This window comes from Melospiza melodia, chromosome 10, assembly GCF_035770615.1.
Source record: "Melospiza melodia melodia isolate bMelMel2 chromosome 10, bMelMel2.pri, whole genome shotgun sequence".
Taxonomy (NCBI): domain Eukaryota; kingdom Metazoa; phylum Chordata; class Aves; order Passeriformes; family Passerellidae; genus Melospiza; species Melospiza melodia.
In genome coordinates this window covers 15,121,129-15,144,531 of record NC_086203.1, presented here as the reverse complement: position 1 = coordinate 15,144,531, position 23,403 = coordinate 15,121,129, and the positions used below count along the sequence as shown (strand labels likewise).

At 42.8% G+C, this 23,403-nt stretch overlaps 1 protein-coding gene across 3 annotated transcripts in view; it reads left to right on the top strand.

The window, feature by feature from the left end:
- The window catches only part of MAPKAPK3 (MAPK activated protein kinase 3), a 46,653-nt gene that overhangs the window by 1,925 nt on the left and 21,325 nt on the right, over positions 1-23,403 (top strand). The gene's annotated exons all lie outside the window — the stretch shown is intronic.

Below are 23,403 nucleotides of genomic sequence, written 5' to 3'. Positions count from 1 at the left end.
AGTACCAGAAGACTAAAAGCAGCTGAAATAATTGTCATGAGAATTATTGTGGGTGTTACAGATTCCTTGCTGGTGTTAATCTGGTGGGTCCAGGAGGCTCTCAGGTATCCTTCCTGTCCCTATTCACACTCCATGTCTGCTGGGAGCAGAGTGGATCTGCCAGGGGTCAGCTGGAGGCTCCACCAAAGCCTGAGGATGGTCTCTAGCAAACAGAACTTTGCATTGTGATAGAGAAGCCTGGAAATACCTGGCATCTTTGGGTACTGGAAAAAAAATTAATAGAGGAGCTAGAAAAGCTTATAATACAATAATTTGCTGATTAATTCACGTGTTTCCAACACTCTGATGGAGTTTATCACACTCTTTTGTATTAGCTTCACATAGCTGACTGACAGAAGGTTATCATAGGGAAACTGGAGGTTTTGACAACAGACTGCAGGTCCTGGGGTTTGCACCTGCCATGGGGACTGTCACATCTTTGTATCTCTGAGATGATCCATTAATCAGGTCCTTCTGCAGTGCTAGCAACATTAATTTCTAAACTTAGCATACTGTGATGAAGGATCATAGTTAATGCTGAAGCTGATCTGCTGTTTCTGAAGAGTTCAGTGGCTTTGTTGCTGGTTAGAGATCATTCACACTTCAAAGGGTTTGCAGTCATAAGGGCTGGAAGCATTTTAAAACAGAAGTTGCCTTTCCAGAGGGCAATCCAGTAGCAACAAGTATGTTCCAGAGCAAATTTTGTACCTGTGGAATGAAGTAGCAAACATATTCCAATGTATATTAGTATATTAGCATCTGAAACTATTTTTTTATTTTAGCCCTCAGAGTTGGGGAGAGAGAGAAGAGAATGGAAATTGCTGTGCCCTGATAGAATGTCTTCTGCTTGATGGGTTGGAGGAACCTATTGGTGGAGTCTCTAATAGCTGTTTATGTTTAGCACTGATTGAGTGGGCTGATTTTTCAGAACTTTTAATACACATTAAGGACCAAAGTTCCACTTCTCCAGTCATTTCAGGTCAGCAACAGCTGATGGATCACTGACCTTACCCTGGAAATGTGTTTGTCATCCTGTTTCCCATCCAGCTGTGCAATGTGTGCACTTTTCTTCTGAACAGAGCAGAAGCATGGCAGCAATATTAAGATGTTTATAAGTTCTCTAGGGAGTTTGAATGGCAGATAATAGTTTGCTGCTTGCATGTGTGCATTTCTCATCATTATGGGTTTAAGTGCTGAATAAAAAGTTAAACATGCAATTAAGTAAAACTGCCAGCAGCCCAGAGAGAATCCTCTGCTCTCTGCAAAGATGGTCTGGTGAGGAGATTATCCAACAAGGAGGGATAAAAACTCTGCTTGGTTAATTTGCAAGAATAGAAACATCTTTTCCCAGCCCTGAAGATATTTGCAAGGATGGAAATATTCATAGGAAGTTTTTCCTTTGTTTCTTGTGAAACCTGAACTGGGCCACACAAGTCCCAAACCTGCTCCAGATGACAGTTCAGAGCAAATCATCCAGTCAAAGCAGTTATGTAAAAGGGACAAGAAGCTTAGGAAAAAATATTCAGAAACAGCTTCACAGCAGAATTCTCTGTGTAGGGACAACAGGGCCTTGCCACTGCTCGTTCTTCTCAGGTGTGATGGCAGGGTTATCATTCACTTACAGGAATAGAAAGTGAGACTGATGAAGCTGTTACAGAGCAAACCCAACTGGTATGACAGGTAAAGAGAAATGGAAAGACTGAGTTGCTAGTTGAACATGAAAAAAAGGGATGCTGGATGGATTTTTTTCTGGAGGTTGCTTGCACATATCCATTGAGATTTATGTATATTTGTGGACAAATACTTCAGGCATGAGAGTGCTTGCTGTAACCTGCTCCTGGGAAAGGAAGAACATCACTCCTGCTGCTGAAGATAAAGTGTAATAGGCTGTTCTCCTTTACATCAAACTTGCCCATTAAAGCAGCTCCTGACTGGGCAGATCACACTGCTTTCTGCCTGCAGGTTTTCTTTTAAATGGGAACAGAGCCAGCACAGCCAGGGTCTGGATAGAAATTACTCAATGGAAGGAATTTTAGCAGGGGTACTCAAGAGGAAAGGGCTTGAACAGGCAAAAATATTCATTCCCAGAGCCATACATCAGTCAAGTACTCCATGCTGGAATTGGGAGGTCCCTGTTGTTGTTAGTCCATATCTATAATTGGAACAGGTTAGAATTTCATTAATCATTTTGGAGTGGGAAAACACAAGACATCCTTTTGGAGATACTGCAGGGTTTTGGTTATTTTCCTAAAATACTGTGTGGCTTAGTTTACTCTGCTTGGCATTGTGATTTGCTGCCCAGTTTACAATGTGCTGTCAGCTTTGTTTCTGTTAAATTGAAATGCCACAGGCATTGCTGTCCTGCTCCAGAAAATCTCATCTGGTTTCTCACTTAGACACATAATGACATTTTGGCTGAGCAGCACTGTTTCCAAATAGTGAGAACATGAGGATTTAGAAAAGCAGAAGCATAAACAAAACTGCTGTGCAGGACTGTGGCCTTCTAGAAGGCAGCTATGCTTTGGTCTCTGCCTCCCTTACAAATAGAAAAGCTTCTCAGATCTCTTTCCATAGTTGGTCCAGAAATAGCTGTCAAGTGAAGTCTAGTCACTCTTCTATTTTTATCTCCTCTCTGCCAGCCTGCCCCCTTCTGTTCACTTTACCTTTTGAGGCTTTAGGGCAAGTTTAACCTCCACTTCTTTAACACTGACATCTGCCCCAGTGTTCTCTGCTGGTGTTTGCACTCCTCACTGTTTTTAGGGAGAGGAGGAAACCAAAATAGCTGCTTACCTGTGAGGATAAATGTGAACTCCTGGGACTTGCCTTCCATGAAAAAAACCCCAACCTAAAGCTCCTTGTTCTTTCTTTCCTTCTCCCTCATTTCCTTTTTGGCACAAATTCCTGCTAAGCGGTGTCAAAATAATACTTCCATGTATTTGATGATCTCCTTTGTTTTGTGGAAGATGGTAGGAAGGGCTCAGAGCTGGAATTAAGAAATAATAAGAATAGAGAGAACAGAGAGGTAGGGAGCCTCCTGCAGGGTATTGGGGCTTCTCTGCACCTGTAGCTTCATGATTTTGGTGGATGTTTCAGGATATAAAAACAGTGTTAGACATCATTGCCATACTATTTATCTTCAGTAAAGAGGTGGTGCTTTTTTCCAGAAGAAAAGGAAGGACAGTTCAGGCATAGCCACAAAACAAAGACCCTTGGAATTTCAGGAAACTTTGGTTATGGGTGCATTGGCACTTTGGGGATGGGTAACTCCTGAGTAGCAGTGGTAAAATGCTTCCCCCTAAGCACTGGGGGGTGTGCTGCAGATCCTGTGTGCTGCAGATCCTCCAGCCACCCAGCACTTCCAGGCTCAGGTGGAGGGTGTATGAATGGACCTGCTACTTCATGGAATTGCTTAGGTTGGGGAAAAGCCTTAAAGATCAAGTGCAACCATTAACCCAGCACTTCCAAGCCCACCACTGAACCATGTCCCCAAGTACCACATCTACACACAGACCTTATCTTCTGGAATAAATAGTGAGATAAGGCATCCCCTGCCTCGTGGAAAATGTGTTGTGCTGCTCTGTGCCAGCAGGAAAGTGACTGTAACTTGCTGATTTGAAGACAAATAGGCATAGCCCAAATGTTAAATAAAACAAAAAGCAAACACAAAATTGAACACCCTCCTTGCCTTTTAGGTTTGAAGAATATTGAGTGAACGATTGAAATAATTGTAGAGTAGGAGTCTCTACTGCTATGCATAAGAGTGTTAGCACAACTTTCTTCTCAGAAGGAAATAAAACAGATAATGGAGAAAAAAAATTTTTAAATAAGTCCTTCCCAAAATTATTCTTGGGACCTGCACATAGGACTATCTAGAGAATGTTGTTCTGCTTTCCATAGGTGAGTTGCTGTGGACAGACACAGGCATTCTGCCTCAGTTTGATTTAGTCTTGAGCTATGTTTCTGTCTCCCACTCAATTTTAATGTTTCTGATTACATTAAATAGTTCTGCAAAAGCTATTATTGGGATAGTCTATTTCCACTTAGTTTACCCTGGAGCTAGGTCATGATTGCTCACACACAGGAGCCTGTACAGTCCAAAGTATTTGTTTTGCAAATTATCTAAATAGCTGGTGCTTGTAAAATACCCTGCTTGCTGCCCAAAGTAAGATAATGACCAAGGAAAATAATGCAGCAGTGGAGAAAGCACTGCACACAGTGAAAGTGAAGGTTATTTTAGGCTGATGATTGCTTGTAGAATAGGAAATGTTACCAATCTTCTGAGATGCTGCAGATTGCATTTTTAGAAGAGAATTATGCCAGATTAGGAATGAAACATTTCAACATTTTTGGCATAAGGAAGAATAATGGTGTGCTAAGCTTAGAACTGTGATGACAGTTTGGGGAACCAAGTGTAACAGGCTTTATCCAGGGTGAAGCAGCCCTTCTGGAATGATTGTGTGTTTCTGGAGGCAATCAGCACTTCCTAGTGAAGTGTTCTGTAGTTCTCTCTTACCTACCATGTTCCCTGCAGAGGGTTTATGCTGGTTTATCTCATGCTACAGTAAATCCAGTGTCAGTAACACAGCTTGGTCTGAGTAACAAAGTCTGGGGGCTGTGCTGTAGATCAAAGCTGGATACAGCATAGAATGAATAGGAGTTCAGAAGAGTTCCAGTGAAATGGCAGCCCTGTCTACACAGAGTGCCTAAAATATGGATAGCATCAGACTGGTCCTTGAATTTTATCCTTCAGTGCCAATCTTGGTGACTATTATGTAAATATGCATAAAATACCTAAAATAACTTCCAGTCGATTAAAAAGTGGGTCGTTTCTACTGCTACAAGAATTGTTTTTAAACCAGTGAGTCATTCAAGACCAGAGTCTTTGAGCACTTTGTAGTTATTGGGGCCAGACTGGCACCTTTCAAAGTGTCAGTTGGACTAGTTAATTTTTAAAAAACGAGGACTTATCCATTTACTTTGAAGATCTGACACTCTTGACTGGTCTGCTCTTTATTTGAAATATAGCAAATAATTTAAAAAAATCAAAATGTGGGCTCAGTCTGAAATAATGGAATCATATGTAATAAATTTATTTTATTCAGTGGCAATTAATTAAGCCTAAGAAGCAGAAACAGAAAGCCAAATGCTATAAACCATTAAGTCATCTTGAAAAAGCAGAACTATGTTGATGCTGCTTTGCACCTCTCTGTTCTCCCCCGGTCTCTCAGCAAGCCGGCACACGTTACAGCCTGACTTGCACGGCAGCAAAGCTGGGGAAGATCAAGGCGTGTTCCCCGCCTTGCCGGGTTCAAAGAGCCGATAAAGCTGCAGATAAGTGCCTGACTCAGCTGCGGGGAGGGTGCTGACAGCAGAGCACGTGTGTGCCTCGGTCAGACACCGCTGATCGCCGACACCCTCCTCGGACTAGAGGGCTCCTCTCTGTCTGCCCCTCCTCGCTCTAGAGTATAAATCCTCTGTGCCATTTAACCGAAGGAAACCTCGCTGATTTGTGCTAGTGGGAGTCTCGTTGCAGGTAACTGGATTTTGCAAATCAGCTTAAGTGTAAAGGAGCAAGATGCACGAATTTTAAACTTAATTTGCAACACAAGTGTACTTCAGGTGTATTTACTTATGGTCATATCATGTAGAGAGATTCCCAGATTGGAAAAACCTGATAACATTTGGGAAGAATCAGCTCCACACCTGACTGTCAAGGCTCACACACATCCCTTTCTCCTTAGTGTATTTTCCTCTGTCTGTGGTAGCACCCTGTGTTAAACGTGGCCTGGCTTGAGAATGAATGGCTTCCTGTTGTCTTTTGTGCCAGTTCAGTTTCAGCAGAAAGCACAGTTTATGTTCCTGCTGTGATAAATTCATGGGAAGCACAGAGAAAGAAGGTGTCATTGTTATTGGGAGCAAGAGGCAATGCAAATTTGAGGGAGTGGATTAATATCTTGCCTATGAAGTGTTCTGTTCTAATGCCTTCACTGTATACAGTGATTCATTTTTTTCTTTTAAAAAATGATACAGTCTTTGATTTATTTACACCATCATGCAGCATTTTGCATCCCTAAATAGTTTTGCAGTTGATCTTTGCTGAACCCTGAAGAATTTCCCATTTCTCATACGACCTGAATTTGTTTCCCTGTTTTGCTTTTCCATGATAAATGTGTTTTTAGAACAGCAGACTTCAGGATGGTGTGTAATATTCTATTACCAACAGTACAGTTGTCTGCAGAGCTTTATGTGTTTTATGTCTTTTGGCCCTGCAGGGTTGTGTGCAGTCCGTGTGGCTCTTGCACTCTCCGAAGACACAGCGACACCGAGGGGAAGGGAAGGGAAGGGAAGGGAAGGGAAGGGAAGGGAAGGGAAGGGAAGGGGCAGGGATGTGGCCAGTGCTGGAGCTGGGCAGCCCTGCTTAACTAATGGGAAACCCTGAGAACTCCTTTCCATCAGCAGCAGTGAAAGCTGCTGGTGTGGTCTGTGTGGATTAGGGTGTATGAACTGCAGGGATTGTGGTATTTTACACAGACTTCCTAAGCACTTAAGATGATTCAAAGCTCCGTAAATGAGATTAAGCTGTAACGCTGCAGCATTTTAATACCTCGGCAGTGAAGGGGAGAGGATTCTTGCTCAGCATGTAAATCATGAGTGGCCTCCCAGTTCCTGAATCTTTGTGATACCTGGCACTTTGCACTGGAGCTTTCATGGCCTGTATTAAGAAAAAACTCAAATATTAGATTTGTACAAAAGTTAACTTTTCTTTCAGAGAAGTTTGCCTGCTGAATTTGTTTTAAAAACCCCCCAAACCCAAACAAATCACTCTGAGTGTGCCATCTTTATGAGTAATTTCAGATGATCTGGATAAGGAGCCAGTCTTTTTAAAGTTGCACTGTGCACAGATCTTAAGTCTTGCCAGTTCAAACTCTGGCTCCTGTCCATGGGCTTTTTCCCAGGATTTTTTTTCTTAAATACTCTCTTAAGGATGCTGGCATTCCAAGTAACAGGCCCTAAAGCAGCTCCTGGGATCTGAGTCAACAAAGGCTGAGGACAGATTTATTGAGACTGTTGTAAGGAGAGAAATCAGAGAAAAATTTGATTGTTTATGGGATTTTTGGATGGCATTTCTGAGATATATAAATGGTTTGGGAATGGCAGGGCGTGGAGCACTCGTGATCTCTGGCCAGGCCTGGCTTGTGCTGAGGTTTTGGCTGGGAGTTTTGCCCAGGTGTGAGTCAGCCTGGGCTGCTTTGTGCCAGCCTTGCCTTCTGTTGTACTGCGGGGTGGGGCTGGGTGGGGTTTTGTTTTCAAACGAGAGCAGTTTCAAACTGGGTAGGGAGCAGCTGCCTCACACACCTGTGTTCTGTGTTGGACTCCTGTGTACTCCTTAGCCCAGAATCTAACATAAATTCAGGGATGAAATGTCCTTAAAATCCCTTTCCAGTGCCACAAGGCCTGACATTTGCCAGTGTCATCCTTGCTGTTGTTCTAACTCTGAGAAATACTCCCCTTTACTTGCTTAATTTTTAACCAAAATTGTATTTATTTTTCGCGTAAAGGATTAATTTCTCTCAGGGCCTTATTGCATTTTCCCACATGTTGCTTTGAGTCAATGTGGCTTTGTCAGAGGCAGTCTGGTTTCCACAGCAACGAGTTGTTAGCACCAAAGATGTCAGAGATCCGAGGCAGGGAGGGGAGGGCGCTGCATTTTCTGTGCCACCGTACCGGCCTTGCTGCAGCCACGCTACAGCACAACGTCCCCATTGTCTTGGTGAAGAGTAAAGGCCTTTCATTTTGTTCTGCTCTTCCCTTTCCAATCAATTTACAGTCAAAATTTGACATTTGGGAGGTAGATGGGGCTTGGTGGTTCCTTGATGCTTTGAAGCTTCCTGTTCTTTCAAGCCTCTGTTGTAAGGGCGCTGCTGTGTCCTCTGCTTTTTAAGGAGTTTTTCTGTGAACAGAATAGAGCTTTTGCATCCATCCAAACCCTGTAGCAGTAAGTTTGTGATAAAGGGGAGCAGAGCACTATTCTTTCTGACCCATGTTCAATGTCTGTGTGTGAATGATAACGCAGAAAATTGTCAATCCTTTCACCTTGCCCAGTAATGTGAAACCTGCTCCAATTAAACCTGCTTGGTTGGGTTTTCCAAGGCACCCATTTCCTTAGGGTGGGAACTGAGCCTTGCTGCTATTGACCTGGGAATATTGCATTATTTAAAAGGAATTTCTAAAACACAGTTAACCTGTGAAATTCATTGCCCCAGGAGCTGAGAGGCTGTGATGCTGTGGAGATCTTGAAAGAAAACAGAGCTCCTCTGAGCATTTCAAATGTGAAGAAACCCCCTGTAGTTTTAATATACTGTACAAATTTAGCTGTGATCTTCCAGATCCAGTTGTTACAACAGATAAACACAAAACTGTCAGGATAAATAATGAAACTTTGAGCTTCAGAAGGCATATTATTGTTTCTCTTGTGTTAAATGTGCTGCTGCTTCAGGGGTACAATATCCTCCTGTCTAAGGAGAGGGAAATGGAGCTGTGGCCTCAGCTCTGCTGGTGGCTGTGCCTCTGGGTATTGTCCATCCCTTGCACAATAATTTCATGTTAATGGTGTGTCTTCCTGGACAACTTGTACTTGTCCAAACTTGGGTGTAAACATAAAGTGAAATAGGTTTTTTGCAACAGCTATTCATATTTAGATCCTTTTCCCCCCCTTCTTCTGAAGGGCAGGGAGGAAGGTGCTTTATGAGACTTGGCCTGTGGAAATAAAAACAGTGTAATGTTATTGAAAGTTCCTTCCAGGCATATTCTGCTTCTTATTTTCACATTTAATATGAATTAGGGTAAAACCCAACTGCTAAAGACAGTTCAAACCAGAAGCTGAAACTTCAGACATGGGTAGTTAATACTTTAAACTGGCTTAAATATATGATGAAATGATGAACCCCAATGCAGGTTTAAATTCAATTTTTGCATGTCTGCTATTGACTTTTAAAGGCTAAACTTTGTATCTGGAACTTGGAATAGAATTGCAAACTGCTTTGGGAGCTGGTTGTATTCTTACTCTTTATTTCAGTTTCTTAGCAAGTATCTGGCTTTGCATCAGAGTTCATGGGATGTAAGTCATGCTTACAAAGGGTAAAATATCTGCACAGCAGTCTTGTGTACTGGAATTAGGTGGTTTTCCAGGTTTATCATGTTTAGTTGGGAGGGTTTAAAGTTGATTTTTTTTTTTTTAATGTTTGAAAACCTACAAAGTAGCATCTCCAAAGAGTGCAGGGAAGCAGACTGCCCAAGTGAGAGTGGCACATGGGGGAAGGTCAATTAATTTAGAAACAGTCCCCGTTCTGGTGGCTTGGTATCAGGTAGAATTTCTCTCCAGTCTCTTAGCCCTGTAATAACTTTTTCCTGGTGCTGAGATGCTGTTGTTAAAGGCCTTGTGAAGGTGAAGGGAGTGTGAGGGTGACTTTCCTTTCCAGCTGGATTTCAGAATCCCTGCTTGCCGGGGTGTCTCTGCTGTGACAGCTGTGACTGCCTGGCTTGGGCAGGCAAGTGTCTAACTCTGTGTCTGTTACTGCTGAGAAATGGGACAAGACACTCCAGATCTGCCAAACTGACCTCTTGCTGCACTCAGAGGAGCAGAAAACAGCAGTGTACCTTATTGATAAAACACTTCATACAAGAGCAATTAGTTCTGAGTCTTTCCCACCTCTCTGCTGTCTGAATCACTTGTGGAGGTGTGATGGAGGGTGGATGCTGTGTTGTGTGCACAAAAACCAATTTTCCCAGGGAAAATAAGGAAAAAGTTCTCACACGTGTTGGTTCAATGAAACATCCAACACAGCAGTAGTAATTTGTTGTTAAATGCTTCTTGCTGTTTGTGGCAGTCTTGGCAATGTGAGGTAAATACTGTGTAGGACTGCCTGGGTCTAAAACCAAAGCAGGATTGTTCCTCTGTCCTGCCAGAAGGGAGCAGCTTTGACAGGAGGGCAGTTCTGGAGGAGGAGAATGGCTCAGGCTGGAGCCTGGGCAGCCAGTGTGAGACAGAAAGCTCTGAGGGTAGTGTGGGAAAGCATCCATGATCCTGCTCAGTGTGGGGCTTCTCCCGTGTCTTCTGTGCCATCTATCCCAAGCATCAAAGCTCCTGAGGAGATTGGTGTTCTGGTTTTGGTTATGTAAACCCTAAACTCAACCACCTGAGGCCACTCAGGGTGCTGTGACTGTATTGAGTGCTCAACAACTGCTTTCTAACTCAGTCATGCAAGTTCCTGATATTTATTTCTGCTTCTTGAGGATGCTGTGACTGGGCAGACCAAAAAGGAAATTTCTGTCTTTTAAACTTGATCTTCCATCTGCATTTGAGCAAGTTAACATAGGAACGGCTTGGTAGGGGGAGGTGTTGTTATTATCACCACTGGTCACCACCTTCTCATGTGCACAACACAGCACCTTCATCATCAAGGAGCATTGCTCTGTTTTATATTAAAAATTAATAACATGAATGTGTCCCATCATCCCATGTTTCCTGCTGTGCAGGGGATTACCAGGAGACTGCTGCTTGTCATTCCCCCTTTATGTGCACAAGAGCATTAAATGCTCTTTGCCTGAGATTAACACTGTTAATATATTATAGTATAAATGTTCTGGGTTGTGTTGCTTCTTATTGCCAAGGGCTCCTCTCCTTCTCTGAAGACCAGGATCCTTTAAAGCTCCCAAGTCTACCAGGTTTGGGTGTTTTTGCAAAAGGGCTCACCAGGATAGAACTCCCTCAGTTTCAACTTTTTAACTTGAAACCATTCATAGGAGGAACTTTTCTAATGCAGTGACCCTACTGAGAAATTAGGCTGCATTGAGGTGTCTGTTCAAGGCTTCAAATGCTACTTAAACTTTAATTAAAAAATAAATTAACTGTAATAAGATAATTTACACTTTCATACCACGTTTAATCTAAATCTGCAAGTTACTCATTGGAATACCTTCTACCTGTGGACTGTAGCAATCTTTAGATTCCTGTGCACACATTTTTGCATGATAATACAGAATTCTTGACTGGTGCTTTGTATCTGCACAGAGCAGTCATGTCCCTTGTGGGGGTTTTCTAATTTTCTGTTTGCTTTTAGCAAATGGGTTCATTCCATTTATGAAGCACCTTCCTCAGCACACAAATGGATCCCTGTGCACCTTGGGAGCTGTCAGGGTGTGTTGGTCACTGAGACACCACGAGCAGTGATCTCTCCCACTTTGGTGGGACTGCTGGCCAGTAATGGTCCAGAGCTGACTGCCTGTTTGCTAAGGAGTATCTCTAGGGAGCCCAAAATCAGAATTCCTGGGAACCCTGACATCCTCCCCCTTGTCTGGGAGAGCTTCATCTGCAAATACTCCTGGCTTTGTGCTTTCATTCAGTTTATTCCATGCTTTTTAACTTTTTCTTCTGTGTAATCAGAGCAGAAGTTGATTCCCTTCTCTTCCACCCCCACCTTTTTCTGTTATTCATTCTCTGGAAGGATTACAGTTTAACTACTAAATGTCAGTAAATGTCAACTTTGCTTCCACCCCAAAACTTCAGAATTTTTATTAAAAATTATATGAGGGGAAAGTAATCTGTGAGACATCACTCTATACATTTTTTCCTAAGTTCATTTAGCAGTCAATAAATAGAAATTATAGTTTTCAAGTATGATTAAATTTGCTGTTGATTTTTTTTCCAAACTACTAAATTTGGTGTTTTCAATACATAACTTTTTTAAATAACGCACCAAAAAAGAGAAAAAGTAAAATTGCTTTAAAAATAAAACCAGAATTTGCACTTGAACTTTTTCTGAGGCAAGATAGAACTGTATTATCTCTACCTTTTCTTTGCAGTTGATATGTTCCCCATTCAGTGAGGCTTTTCTCTCTAATTTTATTTTATTTTTACTGGTTATATAGAAACATAAGCTCTGGTATATTATTTGCATGTTTCTTATTTTCTGAAATCATGGACCTTGTTAGCTCAAAATAAAATACATTGGTTTGCCCTTTTTTCCTTGTTGTATACATCTTTGTGTAAGAACATGAGAGCCAAAATTTGTATTATTTAGAGAAAATGGAACAAATAATCATTAATTACTGGGAACTGTAGCCCACTAGAGGCTTGTTAGTAACTGCAAATATACAACAAACCCTAACTTGTAGGATGAGTAACTAAACCAGAAATGTTAGATGCCTTTCTGCCTTTTTCCTGAAAAGCCTATTGGAGTTTGCCTTGGATTGGGAGTTCAGTTCTGAAGCTCTATTTGTTTGCTCACTGACTGTGAAAGTGGAAGTGAGGAAGCATTTTGGGGAATACTCAGGCTCCTGTACAATGTGTAAATCAAGGCTGTAGGAGAGGGCAGTCCCAGAGCAGATGGTGCTGCTGCCATTCCCTGGAACTGTGCTGCCTTTGTGCCTCTGACCCTCCAAGGCTCTTCCATTTAACTCTGTCCCCATGAGATCTCTGTTCCACCTTCAACATTTACATCTTCCTGTCTATCCACACAGGATTATATTTTTACATCTTGGAATTTGCCAGAAATGAGGTTAGAAAAATTTGGCTATATGAGGCTCTTATTCAGCAGAATATGCCAAAGTTTACCTGGTTATTTTGTTCAAGGGCTCCCATGGAAGACTTGCAGGAGCTATGAGGCATGTTTGGTATTTCTGCTGGTTGGCCAGAGGACATTTTCCATGCAGTTGTTGCTTTTCCATGCAGTGCTAGAAGGCTGGGGCAGCAGTGGGGAGTTCCCTGGGCTGTTTCCCTCCAGGCTGGGCTGTGGGTTGTGCTGCTCTGCACAGTGGCTGCAGAATTGGTCAAACAGTCTGACTTCTTTAGTTTGATTGCATTTATTTAAAATTCTCTTCTTAAAATATAATGTATTATTCATTGCCCCACAAGTCAGGAAATATGAAATAAGTATCTTCTAATTTCACCTGTTTTAATGATAGCTTGAAATGGGAGAAAAAGAGGCAGCAAATTACTTACCCATAGACTTGGTAAGATAAAAAAATATGGTACACAATGGATCTGGTATAGCCCAGTAGAATTGAGGAAAATAAAACCAGCTAATAAGTATAGTGGGGTTGAAAGACATGGAGATAATGACCCTTACTGAGAGAAGAGAACAATCAGATACATGAGTTTAAGAATTATTGATTTTATTATTTCAGTTAAAACAAAATCAGAGTGGTAGAAAATTACCTATTTTTAAAGGCAGTGTAGTGGCACAATTTTGTGTAATATAATGCTGAAATGAAGATAATTCCTAGTTTTGATTATTGGATCAATCAGGCTTTAATAAATGTATCAAGTCTTTTATTCAAGTCTTTGATTCTTTACTATACCAGAAAAATTAGGCTGTATTTGAGCAAAGCAAATGAAGAAGTTGCAGTAAAAGATGCTGAGAGTTGTGTTAAGCAATTGATTCCTCTGCTTTTGTAAATGATTTTCAAGCAGAAGTATGAGGTACAGATTAATAACAATAAAGTCATCAATACAATGCTACAAAATCAAAACAAAGTGGAAGACATGTTCTTCTCCAGAAGATGTGAGAAATGGGCAGAAGTAAAATATTAAGCCTAATGCATGCAGATACTTGAGTTTATCCCTTCTGGGGATTAATTAATGACAGCACAGCAGCATTAAAGAAGTTAAAGAACTTTCTTTGGAGACCCTAGGTTATATTTGGTGCATCAGGGTTGATCTGATTCCCTATAATAGTGCTGGAACCACTTAATGTGTGGATGGAGCTGCCTTTGCAGCCTGCAAATCTCAGCATCAAGTGACAGATACTGCCTATCAAGGAAACATCAAGCATCTGAATTGTTCCAAAGCTGATCCTTGTGGATAAGGGGTGTTTGAAGGGAGAGCAGTGATGAAAGCTGAATAGATGTGGTTTGAAGACAGCATCAGGAAAAGGCATCTCAAAATGCTGATTACTTTCCTGATGTAATTAGCCTCTAGGGCAGTATCAGGGTTCATTGTGGAAAGAAACAAAAATAACCACCAAAGTCATTGTCCTTGCTCAGGCAAAATATCTGTAACTTGAGAGAGTGGTTTATCTTGGTGAAGACATCAGATCTGTGACTAATGTGATAAACCTCATGTAAAAAGAAAAAAAAAAGAGATGTCAGGAAAAATGATGCTGTGGTGAGGTCAGTGCTCTGAGTTCTCCTTGCAGGGAACTCCACTGTGCCTCTGCAAAGAGGCTGAATTGGGCTGGACCAAGAACTTGGTGGGGTTGCCTTGCTCTGCGTGGCCTCACACATCTTGGAGTTGTCTGGGGCAGAATTTTTTCAACCTTTTCCAGTAATAAGACTAGAGGAAAAAGTTGTTTCGACTACATAAAATACAGATTTAGTGTCAGTACTTTGCCAGTTACTTGGATTTGAGGTTTATTGAGGGGTGAATTTTGTTCTGGGTGTGTCTCACCCTGTCACCCTTAAAATCATCCCAAGTTCAGCCAAGTTTCAAATCTGTAATGATCAGTTTGCTCTCACATACACAAAGCTCCCTCATAAATATCATTTTTGTGTTGGTAAATGGAGCATTCAGATGTAGGAGATGTGAGGATCTATGCTGTGTTTGTACTTCTGACTATCCTGCACTCTGTATTTTCTATCCCACTTAAGGATTTTTCAGTGCACAGACAAAAATATTGGAGTGGTAAATGATTGATTTCAATAGCTGGTTTCATTGTCCTTGTTCAGTGTATGGATTTCTCTATTTCAGGTTAGCTTAGACCTCCTCTGAAAGCAGGGTTTGGGGTTTTGTTCACTTCCTCCTGGTTGTGCTTTGAGGTGTTTTCACTCTAATGCCTGGATCAGTGTTATTTGCACAACATGGGTTTAAGATGAGTTTGCATTGTCTCTACTTTGTGTGTGTGGAGCAGGTGAAGAGGTTAAACTTGTAAAATTCCCCCAAATTTTGTGAGCTGCCTATGAAATATCTTGGATGAGGGTGGCTTGGTTTGAGTTCCCCCACAGCTACAGTTTGCTCTTGGACTCAGTGGAGCTTTTCAGACCCAAGCTGTGCCCAGGCCCTGGGAAATGAGGAGCAGGCAATTACAGAGTACCTGTGGGGCTCAGCTGACTTCCTGAGCATTGCAGGAGACTTCAGCAAGAGGAGAAACCTCAGAGTAGCATTCAGCTGTGGTTAAACCACAAGATTCCTTTCTTATGCTGCACTTTGCAGTGTCTGTGTGGAATGCAGAGGAGATGGGAGGGGCAGTTCCTGTCCCTGCATCCCTGCCTGGCTTCAGGCTGTGCTCTGGTGTAAGGATGAAGTTAAAGGGGGGGAATAGTGTGTAATAATATTGTGTATAACACATACAAATATTCAGCTTACTCACCTGAATTAAGTACCTTGAGATTAAGCACCTTAATAATGAAGTTCACTAATGTTATAAAGGCCATTTGAATCATAAAATATGTATTTTGCTTTTGGTAATTATCACAAAGACCTGTTCTTAGCAAGCAGAAGATAGACAAATGGTTCTTTTTTCTTTCTGCAACATTTTATTTATTATGTATTTATTGAAAGGGTATTAAATGGTTCAGAGAAAACAATTTAGAGAAACAGCAGAACTGATGGAATTGCTCAGTTCTGCTGTGTGCACAGAATTTATATTATTAGGATTTATTACAGTTTCTGTCATCTCTGTTGAAGATTGCCAAATAATTTATGCCAAAGCACCCCACTGCAGTAAAACGTGAGAAAGTGACATCCAAAGACAGGTTTTGTCCCAGAAGAAGTCTGTGACCCAGAAAAGGATCTGAGATTCCTGGCTCCAGTCTCTTCATGGCAAGAGCTTGGGCTCTTGACCAAGCCAGAGCAGTCCATGGGTTGCTTGTATGTAGTAAATACATTATTCTGTCAGAAAATCCATGGTGAAATCTTCCAGGCAGTTCCAGGCCATGAGCTGCAGGAACCTTGGGGTCAGTGCCACATGCAGAGAGTTTCACACCACAGCTTCAAGGAACACTGCTCAGGAGTCCAGTGGGGCTCAGTTTATTGCTGATGCTGCCATCAGTCCCTTCCAATAAAGCCTCCCTGCTCTTCCTTTGTTCCTCTGAAGCCTTTCCAGCGAAAGCTGCACCCTGGGCCTCATCTGCTTTACTGCTAATTGATTTATTTTTTAGTCAGGAACATGCAAAGATGACAACTCAGTTTTTACTTCTTCATTTTTCTTTACAGAAGTTACCACATTTGCCTAAACTGGATCAGAACTTCAGGGTTTTGACTTGCTAAAGCTGCTTTTACAGGTGCCTCTGTGTGTGCAGTGGTCACAAGACAGACTGCAAATGGCCCTGGTGGGAAAATACACTGGATTTTCCTTTCCAGTTTTTATTGGCCTGCCATTAACAGCTGAGCTGTGTAAAAGAATATCAGTGTATCTGAAAAGTTTAATAATTTCTGGGGTTCTGGAACCGGGAGCCCTGTGTGCCCTGAGCAATGCAAAGGATCCTTTTTGGGGTATTGCAGGAGGGAGGGAAGGCTCCAGAGAACAGAGGGAGGGAAGATGTGGATGGGGGATGTGATGCCTGCTCTCTTCCATGTCTTGAAGTGAATTCTGTTCACTGTGAATCTATACTAACTTCACCCAAATAATAAAGACTTGGAAACAAGATGTCTGAGCTAAAGGCACAACAAATAATAAATCCCCACTGAACACAAGAGATTATTGATGATAAGAAAATCTATGGTGACAGCATTAACAGGAGATGGGAAAGATAAGGTGAGGAATGTGACTATTGACTGTGTGCCCTGGATTTTAGGACAGGCAAGAACAAATGTGTTTTGGAAGGTTTGCATAGTCAAAGGAGATAATGTTATCATATGTGGCCTCGATGAAATCTGCACTGAGAAATATTGCAAGAATGTGCAACACTATAGGCTATTTATAAATCTGTAATATTTACATTTGATGGTATCTCTGCAGAATGCAACCTTTAAATTTCACCTTTCAAGTGCCAGAGAGCACTGGGATTTAAATATATTTCTGGCTTTTTCTTCTGCCAGGTATCTGTTTGGCTTTGTACCTCTTGCAAGGTATGTAAGACAACTGTGTGGTTGTATCCAGGAGAGCAAAGTTATTGCACACATTGCAAAACAGCCAGGAATTCAAGGCCAAGGCCTGCAGAGTTGAACAGAGCTCAAAGGTGGGGAGAACTTATTTACAAGCTTCCAAAGACATGGGCACAGTGCAGCTTTAAAAGTTGCAGCCAGACCTCTTTTGGGCAGAGCAAGAGGTAGGGTTGTGGTAAATCTAAAATTTCAAGTTTCCAAATAGGTCTAAAGGAGCATGGCAGGCTCTGTGGCTCACTTCACTTGATTCACATTCTAGGATTGGTTTCTGTTCCATTTTTAGTTCCTCTAAATAATTGCTTAATTTGAATATGAATCTTTATTTTTTTATAACATTAATTTTTGGTTTTTGGGTTTGGTGCTATTCTGGGGTAGCCAGAATTTGGGTTGTGAAAAAGAAGCACTTAGTCATTTGAGTTAAGCATCCAGACTTCAGCCCTGCTCCTGCAGCCAAACCTTATTCCATCTTTCTCAACGGCAAGATAATTTTTCTTTCTGATTCAGAGGCTGAATCACCCTTTATTAGAAATTGCCTGGGTAAGCATGTTACAGAGTTATGAAGAGGCTTCACTTTCACATTCCAAATCCCAAGTTCTTGTGGTCTTTTCACAGAAGGTTCCCTGGGATATGTGAGTGAAGCAGATATTTCTGCAAGAGTCCTTTGGGAAATAGCAGCAGTGTTTTCCCAGCAGTTCTTGCTGTGGCAGTGTGTAATCTAGAAAATAACTGCAGCTCTGGCCTGGCACCCCCTGAGAGTCCTGCTGCAGCTCTCTGCTGCTGCCACTCTGGTGAAACTTCCCTTAGGTGAAACTTCCCTTCCTTCTACGGGCTCCCTTCTGAATCCCCCTCCCCTCTAATGAATCCATGTATCCCCGAGGAGGTTTTCTTGTTAAGCTCACCTTTTCTTTTGTTCTGTGACAATTGTTTTTGGAAATACCTCCCTTAAAACTGAGCAGAAAATGGTACTGTGATTGCATGAAAACGTTATCAAATACAAGAATTTGTATCCTCTGCACTAAGAAGCACCCAGGAACTTGTAAAACTCCTCACAAGAAGTGAGAATAGCCATACCCTTCCCAAAATAGGCATTGGTTCCCCCTCAGCTGGGCTCTGAGGAATTCAGGGCTGTGTCCCTATTTTGCCAGCTTGTGTTTCAGGTGTGGAGACTGGGAGGCACTGCACACTGTGGGCATGCAAAGAGTTCTCTGGAAGAGATGGAAGGACTCAGGTACTGAAGTGGAACACCCTCATCTAATTCAGGCAGAGCAAGGCTGTGGAAGGAGATTTCTGCAGCCAGACTTAATAGGAATTTGTGCATTATCTGATCTGGAAATCCAGGGTCTCTTGGTGGTTTTCCATGGTGGTTCTGTTCAGGACCTATGAATGCTTTTCTACCAATCTGCTGAATATTTTCATGTGGAAACTTCTAGTTTTGACTAAAATAGTTCTAATCTTGCAGTTGGAAATACAGATAGTGGTAATTATGAATTCTGGCAGAGTACCCCCCCCCCCCCCCCATGTTCAAAATATCACAGCCTCAGTTTGGAATAGTCATTTCTAAGAAGAAACTGAGCCTTCAGAACTTGAGTTTTAATGCAGTAAGGTTTGAAAAATGTCTCCAGCTCCTGCAATAGTTGCTATCATCATTTAGTATTAAGGAGTGTTTGAAAGGAACCAGGTTTGATGACCTGGCTGGGCTCGCCCTGCAGAGCTGTGTGATGAGAACAATGTGTCACTGTCTTCACGTTCTCTCCCCAGACCTTCAGGGGTTCTCCTCCCTCAGCCAGAGCAGAGCCCTGGGGGTGGAGAAGTCTGTGGGGGCAGGGACACTGGGATGTTCCTTGGGGGTCTCCTGCTGGTTGTGAGCAGCCCTTGTCACTCCCATTAGAGACTAATGGGGGCAGGAGGGGCTAACATCTGTCTAAATTTACAAACAAATGACCCTTCCCTTGCTTATGAAATTATGAAGATGGATCAAGAGATGGTTTCTAAAGGTTTTCAAAGTAGCCCCTGCTTGGGAAGTGTTATATGGCCATAAATAAATAAATAAACAAAAAGCATTTTAGGTGACAGGAGAAGGATTAGCCCATGGAAGTTGAAATTGCCACCACCTGACAGGTCTTGGACAAAATCCTGCATATTAAGCAGGTGTCATCCAGATCTTCTGGGGTGTGGCATGATGTTCAAAATCTGCAATTTCCCCTTACCCCTGCAGTCTCCACCTGGGGATCTGTCTTCCCAACAGAAGGAACAGCATCATGGCTGAATGCCTCCTGCCCTGGCCACTGCCTGCTGTGCAGTGTTGGAGCAGCTCTGTGGAGGGAGCAGCAGCTGCATGCTTGGACAGTCTGTTTGCCCTTCAGTGCAGGCATGTTTTCCTGTTCCCCTGGTGGGTCACATCCAGGAGAATGAGGCTGGATGAACACACATTGCCTCTGTGAAAGCATCACCTCAGGAGTCAGGAGCACTTCCATGGGGCAGCTGTTCCCAGGGCATTGATGTTAGCTGGAAGCAGGCAGGTGGCTCCTGAGTCCCTTTTCTGTTGCCCCAGCTCTGTCACTCCCTCCTCCCCCTGCCTCAGCCAGAGTCTCTCAGACATGCTGACTTGTGGAAGTGAGCCAACATTGCAGTGTACCACAGGCAGCTCCTGCTGCAGGGAGAGGAGGGGAAGGACAGTGTCTTAAGAAAGGGAGATGGATATGCTTCAGCCTGGAAGGATGAAAAGGATCTAATTCCTAGAATGATTCTTGTTTTTCATCGGTGCTTTTGCTACATCTCATTTTTCTGACCCCTGTGCATTCCTCTCAGCATGGTGCTGCTTTAGACGAGACATCAAAACATCAGACTTCCAAATATTCCTGAGATCCTCCTCCTCTTCCTTTTTCATGTACAGTCATGAGGCAGCCAACACAAGGCAGGAGGAGAGAGGAAATTATTCAGGAATGGGAAGGAAATGCTCTTGATTCTGGTAAAATAACACCCTTCCATTTAAGCTGCTCCTGCTCTGCTCTACCTTTGTGGTGTCTGACTGCTTCCTGTCAGCTGGCTGCAGGGAACATGGACCATTCCTCCCTAACCTCTGTCAAAAAAATGGAACATGGATGTTGGGGAAGGAGCCCTCTGCTCACACCTCTCACTCCACAACATATCCTGGTACAGGGAAAATCTTTAGAGTAGACAAGGTGGCTAAAAACTGAAATAAAGTGGGCAGCAAAATGGAAATCCCCTTCCCTTGGGATGACTGGGGAAGCAAAGTCTGCTTGCCTGGAGTAGCTGGAGCTGTGCCTCACCAGGATCAGGAGTTCTCAGCCATTGCAGGAGAGTCTGCAGGGCTTGGGTTCTCAGGCAGGCAGGGTGGGAGCCTGGCTGGGCTGGGCAGATGCCAGGACTGGATGGAGAAGGGGAGCTGTGGATTAGGAGGATGGGGCATTTACCTGGTGGGGGGGATCTTAATTAATGGAGGCTGGCAGGGTGTTTGAGGTTTCTGAAGGGAGGTGTGAAGGAGTGTATGGCTTTGTATGAGCTGGCAGATCCCAGCTGTGGGCCAAGAAGTGTTTTCCAGCATTGTGGATATTAAAGAGTACTTCATCAAGTAATGAGTTCTGTAAGGCATTAACTGCTCCAGGAGTGTGCTGTGGGGCTTGAAAGGAAAGTCGTGCTGGGCTCTGCTGCCATTGTGACAAAGCAGAGCTGCAACCAGGGGTGGCTGAGCCAGTGCACCCAGAAAAAGCCATCAATGAGAATTGTAACATAAATTACAGTTTTACTGCAGTGTCACTTGCCTGTGTTGATTCCATCTGTTGAATTCCCCCTCCCCCTGGAGTATTTTTTCTTTTCTTTCCTTGCCTTTCCTGTGTACTGGTTTACTTAGCTTTAGAACATATATTCAGACAAAATAAGGACAAGAACTCTTGGGAGAACAATCTCCTTTTTCTCTTAATGGCTTCCTTTGCATTTCTAGCTCTGCTGAATGCCGCAGAGTTTTGTTTCTGTTCACAGGCACACTATTCTCTGTCATGTCGTGGCTGTACACAATAAGCAGTTCCAGGGTTCTTTCTGCCTGGAGGACCATTAAGCTTCCATCCACAGAGCTATGGACTGAGTTGTGCCTTAGAAACAGGTTCAGATCTTCAGATCTTTGCTTGAAAATGCCAACAGCAGAGCTTGCACAGACACAAGTGTGAAAACACACAGCAGTGATTTGAAGCACTAAAGAAATCCTACAGATGTCCTTGCTGAAGGCTTTAGGGCTTTGTTTTATTTTTGCAGAGGAGTTAAGTTGCCACAGGTGACAGCTTTTAGGATGGAGTGTTTGATGTTGTGCTGGCCACAGTCACTCCAGTGAGATTCCCATAACTGGGTCAAATCTCAGTATCTGCTGTGAGAGACGTGGAGCTGCTGTCAGTGCCCCTGATGTCAGGGACTTAGCAAGTCTTCCCTTGGACAAAGTAGATGAGCCCCATGGAATGGGTGGAGGAAGATTTGAGAGTTTTTGGTTTATTTCTGAGTCCTTTGCATGATTTAGGAGTACTGCATGCAGCAGGAGAGAGACACTGCTTGGCCATGCGACAGAATGCACAAATGTGGGTGTAGAGGAAGGAGATGTTGAGGAGGAACAGCTCTGTCTGAGAAAGAGCTGGCCTGGGGTGGCTCATTGCCAAGCTTTGCATGCATGGATGGCAGCCTGAAATTCATGTGGAAGGGGATGGGAAGTCAGCTAAAAGGGAGTTTAGGTGTGTGGGCAGTGGTATGACAGGACTATCTTTGTTCTGACTTTCTCTGCCAAATGATGGGACCAAGGAGGAGAGCAGGGCTGCAGGTGTGGGGGGATGCTCTTTAAGGTGTCAGCTGTCCCAAAATGGGGCTGGTGTTCAGAGAAGAGTGGAAAGACAGACACATGGCAAATGGCCACAGCAGGAATCCAGCAGGCAACCCAAAGAGCCTCTGTCAAGGCCTTCCTGGAAATTCCTGAGTGATTTATCTTCATGACTGCAGTCACATATGCAAAAAATACAGAGAAAGGCTGGGGGACAGCTCACGTTTCTCTCAGAGCTACTGTTATCTGTGCTTAATGAGATTAAACTTGTTCCTCATTTCTACCTTGTTAGTGTTATCTTTTACCTTGTTTAGTATTATCACATCTCTGTTAATTTTCATACTGCTGATTAGAGCAAAGGCTAGGAAAGAGAACATCAGACTTGGATGTTCTCAGTGCCTTCTGCCACATCCTGCTCCAGCAAAGCTGTGTCGTGGCTTACTAATGCTGGTATCATGGCCCTGCTGTCCCACACAGCAGTACAGGTGATTTTCATGGCAGTTAGAACTGAACTTGGGGCACTCAGAATAAAATCTATATTTGCTCTTTCCCCTTCTTTCTGTGGAAAATGTGTGCAGAATGTCACTACTAGTTAGGTATGCTGTAAAGGAGTTTTGGTTTTGTTAAAGAAAACAGATGTTTAAGACAAAAATATAGCAAAATATAAGAGAAATGGTTGGGGATAACATATTATTGGGAGGAGGAGGGATTAGGGATGGTTCAAATGGAGCTTAGGAACTGTGACTGTCAGTACTAGGAAGCATGTGAGAGAGAGGGTCAGACATGTTCCAGCCCATTTCATGGCCACAGAAAGTGCTGGTGTATTCTGGAGGTGTTGCTGCATCAGTCATTGCACAGAGGAATATCAAAGGTAATGAAATACAACTGGCACTTCAGAAAATAGAGGTTTCTTTGATTGCCATAGTTCTTGTGGAAATCTGTGTCTCAGACTGGCCCCAAGACAACTGTGAGTCCTGTCCAGGCAGGATGTGTCCTCATTGTGGGAGATTTCACTATGGCAGGTGTCAAAAGTGTTTGCTATGGGGTACATCTCAAAGTTTTAAGTGATCCTTTATTTGCTTTGATTCAAGACATAAAGGTCTTAGACATCTGGAAGATCAAAACTGTAGTCTTGAATTTACTTTAGTGTTCTATGAATAGCTGAAGTCACAGCAGAGGGAAAGTTTGATTGGCTGAAGATGTGAGGAAGTGCCACAGTGTTTTGTACTGCTGCAGTTTTCTTACACAGCAAAGTTTCACAGGCAAGGTTCATTCATTTTGCTCAGCCAAGGATTGAGTTGTATAAATTACTGAAGCCAAGTCAGCTGGCTCCTTGTTATCAGAATTTATGAACTCATGGCTGGCAGGAGTGAAGTTTGTGTTGAGGGGTGGGTTTGGATTTTTCTTCTTTTTTTTTCCCTCTTTTTTCCTTTCCCTTTTCAAAGAC